Here is a 9,404-nt window from a genome sequence, read left to right on the forward strand (position 1 = left end):
CCCTCTCCCCTCTCCCCCCTCCCCTCTCCCCTCTCCCCCCTCTCCCCTCTCCCCTCTTCTCTCTCCCTTCTCCCCTCTCCCCTCTCCCCCTCTCCCCTCTCCCCCCTCCCCTCTCCCCTCTCTCCCCTCTCCCCTCTCCCCTCTCCCCTCTCCCCTCTCCCCTCTCCCCTCTCCCTTCTCTTCTCCTCATTCTTCCCCCTCCCCTCTCCCCTCTCCCTTCTCTTCTCCTCATTCTTCCCCTCTCCCCTCTCTCCTCCTCCTCCTCCTCCTCCTCCTCCTCCTCCTCCTCCTCTTCCTTCTTCCTCTCTCTCTCTCTCTCTCTCTCTCTCTCTCTCTCTCTCTCTCTCTCCCCTCTCTCAGCTGGAGCTATGAGATTTGGCCCCCACAATACATGCCTAGACTGATGTATTGTCTAACCACAAATACAAATCAGTGAGGCCAGTCGTTTAAGATTGAACCTTGGGAACCCATAGACCAAAATACACTTTTCCGGAATGCGATACGGTTCATAGAAAGCTGGAAAACACATATGGATATTCCAATTACATCGGAGCACTTAAAAAGGCAAAATTTTTCACCTATTCAAAATTTTCCATGAATGTAATGAGAATTTCCAATGGTAATCACTTTGACATCAAACAGAATGTTATGAGCTCACTACATGAACAAATACTGTATCATCATAAGCCTTGACCGTGCAGAACAACACAAGAGCATGTGTAAGCAGAGAGTACATTTTCAAATTTTCCTTGCTGCCATGTTTACTTTGAAATGTCATACAGCAACAGAAATAAGGGTTCTTTGATATTTTTCAAATGGCTTTGAGTTCAGAGAGTGAGAAATATAATTGTGAGCTTGTATTTGACTTTAATTAAAAAAAAAAAAAAACCTTTTCCCCAAAAAAAGTTTTAAAAATTATTAAGGTGAAAAAAGATTAATAAGGTGACAGTCCCAAGTGTTGGGAGCACTCGTGTTTTCTGGTAGGAATGGAAATTGCTTCAAAGTCAAAACTGGACTTGTACGACCAAAGAACAATGATTAAGAAATTCCATTTCTGGATATACACCCAAAGCAAGCAAAACATAACTACAGACACAATGCATACACATGAGTTTGTTGGAATTGTATTCAAAATATCCCCAAACGAGAAACAATGTGAAATTGGCCTCTGTCTGTTTTCTGTTGCTATAACAATACACGAGGAGGTCACAGTTGAATATTATGGGTAACTAACTATAAGTGCCTTGGTAAACTTAACAGAACAGAGATTTATTCTTACAGTTTGGGAAAGTGCTAGAAGCTGGTGAAGGATTTCCTGCTGTGTCATAACATGGCAGGAGACAGTAAATTGCTAGATAACAAGAAAGGCAAGCTCTGGCCTCTCTCTTTTAAAGCCATTAATCACATCACAGGACTCCACCTTCGTGACTGCATCTAGCCAGAATTATTTCCCAAAGGCTTCATCTCCCCAAAACATCAAACTACTAACCCAGGTGTTAAGTTTACATATGGATTTGGGGTGCACACTTTAATTATAGCACAACCCTAATGTCATCAGACATTTGAAAAGTAAACTATTGTACGGTCTTACGGTAGAATGCCATGTCAAAAACCCTACTGATGCATGTAGCAAGGTAGACAAATCACAAGGATATAGTTAGAAGTGTATATTAACTTCCATTATAGTAGTTTCCTTTCTATGGAACTGTTGAACAAGTGCTAGAAGGCAGATAAGTGCTCACTTCTGGTGGAATTAGGAAGGCTTCAACTGTGAAGACTGGTTATCCTGGCTGTGGAAATGTTTTGTCCTGATAAAACGAGCAGTTTCGTGGGCATGTACAGACATAACAACTCATCAATTATGTATTTGTGACATGCACCATTCAATGTATAAGCATTACTCCTCTATTTTTAAAAATGATTCTAAAGTAAGTCTAGAGAAATTAGAGAAATAAGACACCTGGATATGCCAGTCACTTGACAATGCAATTTAATTATAATCCTGACATACTGTCCCTATTGGGATTGGTTTTGTCAGAGTATCTACACACTCAACTCTTCAAATGTAGTTATCTTTTACATATGCATCTAAAGTGGAAATTTCTGGTTTCTTTGGAGAAATTTGGAGTAGTGTCATGTAATGTTTTTTTCTGGAAACTGTCTTAATGAGAGGATTTTTCCCTGAAGCAGACACATGGGAGGATGTTTTGTTGAGAACAGACACATAGTGTTTTTCTAGAAGCTGTCTATAAAAGGAGCATGTGGTGTTTTGCTCGAGTGGACACTTGAGAGAATATATGCTGTTTGGAAAGGGTATAAGTATAACCCAACAAACAGTGGACAACACTGTGGCATTCATTCACCTTGCCTTTGCTGATCATTATTTTTTGTGACTTCATAGAAAGAAATGCACCAAACAACTTCACATGATATTCTGGCAGCTTCTTGACACTTCTGCAGACTCCAGCCTATTGGCACAGCCTCTTGATTTCTTCTGGATTGGAGTTCTGTTGCTGATTCGTGAATGGTATTTGCGAGTGGATCGAGCTGCTGCTTATTCGTGTGAACTGAACTGCTGATACCCTGACAACGCAGGTTGGATTTGCTCCACAGAACTATTTCTAAACAGGTCCAAATCTCCTTTTGCCCTATTTACCCTTCCTTTCCACTACCCTGGTGGGAAAAAGAGCGGTTAGAGCATTTAAGAACCCTTATTAAAGTAAGTTGTAAAAAAAAAAATCTAAGCCTGCATGCATCTTAACTTAAACACAGCCAGTTTTACATGAATTTATAGCCTCTTTCTTCATAATTCAACAGCTATGTCCTGTGATCACTACTCCTTTTAAGTACCGTTTAGGCTTTCTCAATTGAAGACACTAGAAAGATATTGCAGGAGTGAAGTGAGTGATTGGTGTTATTTGTGAATGCTGCACAGCAGTAGATCAGTCATCTTGCAACTCTGCCTGGCCTCATGGTAACCTTTCCTTTAACATAGAAACTTGCCACAAGTTTCTCTTCAAGTTTACACCTTGATCCACCACCATTCCTTTTACTACTGATGTTTCTCCTGCCTCTGTGCTTGGTACCCTATTCATTGCAAATCGGGCACAGTCCAACCATTTCTAAGGTCCGGCACTCAGCACTCTCTCTCCACCACTTGCTAACATTCTGCCTCTTTTGGCACTCCAAAAATGTACATCCTCCTCGCCCTGTAGACTGGCTCTGTACAGAACAGACCACCCTGCTCCTCTGCTATGCATTCTGCAGAACCATACCCATTCTGATAAGGTCTGAATTCCAGTGTAGGAAACAGACACTTGGTTTTTATGTTGGTAGTCTCCTTCGGCCTTCAGATATAATATACAGCCTCTGAAGATGAGCTACAACTCAGTGTAGAGTACCTCCCTAGTGTTCAGGAGGCTGACAGACCTACCAGCACCCCCAATAAAACAAGAAAGTAAAACAAATCATTTTTTATCAGAATTTTAAAATTCTTTATATTAAACTTAACCCACTGTGTCTTCTCCAGACCCATTTTGAACTACAGTGATAAAGGCACTATATGCGATATAACAATATTCTTTCAAATTCCCATACAGCACAATGAAACTAGGGATGGGGGAGAAAGTGTTGTGAAAGAGATAAAAACATAAATATTTGTTGGTCACAGTTCTGCTGCTGTGAAGAAACACCATGCCCAAGGCAACTCTTATAAGAGAAAGCATTTAATTGGAGGCGTGCTTACAGTTACATTAGCCTCATGGTGCATACTGCTGTCATGCAGGCAGGCATTAGAGAAGTAGCTGAGAACTGCATCTTTCTCTCTAGGCAGAGAGGCTGGAAGAGAAATAGCCTGGGCCTGGTATAGGCTTTTGAAACCTAAATGCCTAATCCCCGTGATAAACTTTCTCCAACAAGGCCACATCTACTTTAAAAAGTTTACATCTCTTTATCCTTCTAATCCTTTCAAACAGTTCCACTCCCTCATGACTAAGCATTCAAATATATGAGACTATAGAGGTCATTCTCATTCAAAACACTACAATATGCAATTCAAATTTATCATCTAAGAAAAATTAAAGACAGTTCATCCATAGATAAGGCAGAGAATAATTAAAAACATTGAACAACTGGGATGATTTTTCTGATCAGGTTAAAATGCATATAACTTTAGGAAACTACTTCCTGTACTCGGTAATATTCAGAATTATGATATTTCAAAGTATTTATGTTAAAATGCATATAACTTTAGGAGACTACTTCCTGTACTTGATAATATTCAGAATTATGATATTTCAAAGTATTTATAACGCAAAATTTATGAAAATAAAATAATTTTAATAAAACGACTAACATTTTACCATTTCTTTAAAGAATTTCATAGCAACTGTTGCGGGAGATATTTAAATTGGTGGCATTCGCTCAGGCGGCCAGAGACACTGGCCACTGGCCCTGCCACCCAAGAGACGCCAGTGTGGGAGATAGCTCTACCAATCTTCCACACTGTCTCCACAAGGTTGGGCTGTGCCCAGACCATCCAGCCATCCATGCAGTACCCAGTATAAAATGAGACTCTACATCTTAGATTATCTAAAGGCTTTATAAGTCTGGTAATGCTCAAATTAACAAGATGCTCATACAATTGGAGGTGTTTTCCAATTAACTAACCTAGATATAAGTTGTTACCCAGGACTGCTCCCAGTCCAAAGCATGGTTCTCCATCCTCCTACACCTCTGTCTCTCCCTCCTCTTCTCCCTCTCCTCTTCCTCTCTTTACTCCTCCACTTCCTCTCCTTACTCCTTCTACCTTAGCTCTCCCAACTTGCAGGAATTTTCTGCTACAATATGCCAAAATTCATCATATTTAATATTTTTTTAGTCACAGTTCTGTTGCTGTGAAGAAACACCATGACCAAGGCAACTCTTATAAAAGAAAGCATTTAATTAGGGGCTTGCTTACAGTTCAAATATTCATCTAACTAACCTGTCAAGCCATCAGTGAGTCTAATGGCTAGCCAGCTTTGTCAGGTGCTATGGATGCAACAAGCTCAGAGATCGGAAGGAATCCAAGTAATAGGATAAGCTGAGGATGGAGAGATCATGAAGATGCCTAGAACTGAGAAGAGCAAGGTTTCATCAGGATGCAAGGTTGACTCTGAGTAGTCGGGCAGCATGAGCACGTGGCAGAACTGAGAATAAGAATTTTCTGCCACACACTACAGAGAAGTCTGACAAGTTTTGGGTGGAGCTCTGGCTATCAGGTTAGGTAACATAGGAGTTTCCTTGAGTGAAGTTAGCATAAAACTAGCCTTCACGGAGAGGAACGAACAATAGTTTGTCAGAGTAAAGCTCTTGAGTCCAAAAAATGTAAGGAGCATGTGCAGTACTAGAAGATAGAAACCTTAGGCAGGAACTTGTATTCTGTCCATTGCAATACATTTCATTCAGGCAAAACTCAGACCTGTCCCCATCCTGAGGACTGCACTGGAAGGTCCCTCACTTATGATGCAATGGTCTTTAAAGGCCCCAAAGATCTAATATAATGCACAGGAGGAGATCTTCCTCTGGTTACAGTCACCTGAAAGCAGAGAACTGCAATATATTGGTGCCCTGGCTCTTTTCTCAGATCTGTCTTTAAGATGTGAACCATTAGAGACTGTAAGTCTATGTCTGGGATCCAGGATCTCCAGCTACTTAGCCTGTTGGAGCTGTGATCAAAAGTCTGAATCCTAGATGCCATGTTTCCATTTTTCTTGGAAAACCAAGTAGGGAATTCTCTGAGGAGAGCTGTGCTACAGTTTGGACTTTCATGCTACCAGATACTTGTGCTCCTCAGCATCAGCATCAGGAATCGTCGTGACAAATCCAGGAAATGAGCATCCTGCTCTCTACAGAACCAATCCAAGTGACACCTTCGACCAAGTCCAGCGAGAGGAGCTCTACCCAGATAAAGCAAGAGTGAGCCGAGCTGGAAAGATGAGACGTTGGCAGTTTGACAAGACAGCCAGTATCAGCCCCTTTGAAAAGCCCACATGGTCAGGCTGGTGAGTCGTTTTGTGATGAACTGAAGGGAACATGTTAGTGGAAACAAATGCATTATTTTCCCTTCTAACTAGTCAGGAAGTCAAAAGCTAGACATAAATATAATTCTAGAGAACATCTTCTCAGATTCACCCAGCATACACTCTTGACAAGCCTAAAGTGGAAATATGCAGATAAATGCCACGTCATCATCAAGCAGAAGCTCAGAAAGCACTCAGATCTGTGGAAGAAGCAGTCAAGTACAACTGTAAAAAGACCAAACACTGGACCCGTGTCAAAAGTCCAGGCTCGGCCACTAAGCTAGCTGTGTGGGCTTATAAATAGTTCTCCCATATTTCTTCTTTTTCCTCTTCTTTCAAAATATTTCAAACATACCCATATTTGATTATTGTGAGTGCTCACCACAGATCTGTACCTAGCTTTGCCAAACCTCAGCATCAGTCTTCATCGGCATCTGTTTGGTTTAAAAGATTAAAAGGCAGTGTATTTAGTTGAAGCATGCATTTGCCACCTTCCACACTACGTCCTCTGTCCCCAACAGGAGAAGTAGCCATTATTCTGGTCTCTGGTGTCTACTATACCCTTGGCTATTAACATTAAGACCCTACCTACAAATATACATGTACAATGTATTATGCACCATAAATATAAATGCATATTGTGTTTTGTGTTTGTGATTTGATATAGACAGTATCAATCCATGTGAAGCAGTTAAGATCAGAGACACTGTCTGGATTCAAATAGCTGTTGTTCTGCTTCCTCCCTGTGATCCTGTGACTTAACCTCTCTGCACATCCATTTCCTTGTCCATTAAGCAGAAAATCTGATTGGATATAACTGATGAAAGAATATGTATAAAGCCCGCCCACCTGTAAGGCATGTATCCTGAGAGGATTGTTGTTTGGTATCAGTTACTCTTAGCAGTCTTTAATCTTGGATGTCAGAATAATAGCATCTCAAGTATTATTGGGAAAATTACTACTTAAACTGATACTATCCTACCTAGGCTTATTCCAACATTCTTAAGAACAATGGTTAGGCTTTTTTTTTTTTTAACCTTTTAAGGCAATGAACTTCTCAAAAGTAAAGGTTCAAGCTGACTTTAAATTCAGCTCACACCACCCAACTTTGCTTCTCATGCATGTCTTATACACGAGCAAAAAACTTTTTATAACATAATTATTAGTATTTCCTTAGTGAATGGCCTAAAATTGGGAAGCATTTAAATGCTCTAATTTACTTGTTACTTTGTTCATTACATTTATATATCAACACCTATTTGATTGTGTTTTCATGTTTGACTGGTACATATTTTTTAATGAGACTACTCATATGTAAAATTTTGCCATAAAGTTTTCATTTTGATTATAAGCAGTGTGTAATAAGCTGTGTAAATGTGGATGTGTCCGTGACATGGCACATGTGTGGAGGGCAGAGGACAACCTTTGAGAGCCAGTTCTCTCCTTCAACAATGGGTTTTGGTAATCAACTCAGGTCATGAGTTTATGTACATGGCAAGCATATTTACCAACCCAGCTATGTTGCTGACCCCTAAATGTGTCATAACTTCTATACTAAAACTAGCCAATGTTAGAAAAAAAATCACTGTTGCCAAAAAAACCCTGATTTTGCTACTTAGGATTTTTTTCTATTAACTTGAATCATTGTTTTTCCATTTTAAATAGAAATAAGGCATGAGTAAATGTTTTTTAAACCCTCCCAGAAAACAAACATTTTTGACACATTAAGAAAATAGCCTTCTGGGAGTATGATGGTTTGAATAAAAATGGCCCCCACAGAGAGTGGCACTGTTATCAGCTGTGTGGCTTTGTTGGAGGAAGTGTGTCACCAGGGGTGGGCATTGAGGTTTCAGAAACTCAAGCCAGGCCCAGTAGTTCACGCTCTCTTCCTGCTGCCTGCTGAGCCCGATGTAGAATGCCTAGCTTCTTCTCCAGCACCATACTTCTGCCATGATGACAACAGACTAATCCTCTGAACTATAGGCCAACCCCAGTTAAATGTTTTCTTTCTAAGAGTTGCCATGATCATGGTGTCTCTTCACAGCAATAAAACCCTAACTAAGACAGGGAGTTTCAGGTACTTCATAATGATGGATAACTCTCTGCTAGATCACATAATGTAAGAAACCAGCACCACCACTTGGCTTAAGAAGCTCCACCCTCTGCTCTCCCTTCTTCTAAGGTGGAGCAAGCCAGAAGCCTGGGAAAACTGCATCATCTCTCTTCAATAAAGTATTTGACTCATTTTTACCTTGTGCTAACTATTTTTGCCAGCATTCTATATTTCTGATTAAAGCTTTCCTTATTCATATGTCCTAATTAGGGTTACTATTACTATAATGAAACATCATAACCTAGGCAACTTAGGAAAAAAGCGTTTATCTGGCTTACTCTTTCACATCAGTATTCATTATCCAGCAGTTCTCAACCTGTGGGTTACTACTCCTTTGGGGGTACGTATCAGATATCCTACATATCAGATATTTACACTATGATTCATAGCTGTAGCAAAATTACATTTATAAAGTTGCAAGAAAATAATGTTTTGGTTGGGGGATTACAACGTGAGTTTCTAATATGTGAGAAACTGTATTAAAGGGCTGAGGCATTTGGAAGGTTGAGAACCAGTTTCTCAATGACATTATCAAAGAAAGTCACCCTAGCAGGGCAGGAACCTGTAGGCAGGATCTGATGCAGAGGTTTGGTGGTTTGAGTATGCCTAGCCCCAAAAGTGGCACTATTAGGAGGTATGGCCTTGTTGGAGTAAGTGTGTCACTGTGGGCTTGAGCTGTAAAACCCTCATCCTAGCTACCTGGAAGCCAGTCTTCTCCTAACTGCTTTCCAAACAAGATGTGCAACTCTCAGCTCCTCCAGCCCCATGTCTGCCTGGATGCTGCTATGCTCCCACCTTGATGATAATGGACTGAACCTCTAAACCTGTAAGCCAGCCCCAATTAACTGTTGTCCTTATAAGAGTTGCCTTGGTCATGGTGTCCGTTCACAACAGTAAAACCCTAACTAAAACAAGAGGCCATGTAAGAGAGCTGTTTACTGGCTTGCTCATGACGGCTCACTCAGCCTGCTTTCTTATAGATCCTAGGACCACCAGTCTAAGGGAGCACCACCCACAAAAGCCTGGGCCCTTCTGCAATAATTACTAATTTAAAAAAATGTCCTATAGGCTTGTTGATAGTCCAATCTTATGGGGGCATTTTCAATAGCAGTTTCCTCCTCTCAGATGCCTATGGCTTATGTCAAATTGCTATAAAACTGTCCACCACATCGTTCTTAAGGACCATCTACCATCACAGGCTAAACACACCAGGTGTGCCATCTTTCACT

This window comes from Arvicanthis niloticus, chromosome 7 (assembly GCF_011762505.2).
Source record: "Arvicanthis niloticus isolate mArvNil1 chromosome 7, mArvNil1.pat.X, whole genome shotgun sequence".
NCBI lineage: Eukaryota > Metazoa > Chordata > Mammalia > Rodentia > Muridae > Arvicanthis > Arvicanthis niloticus.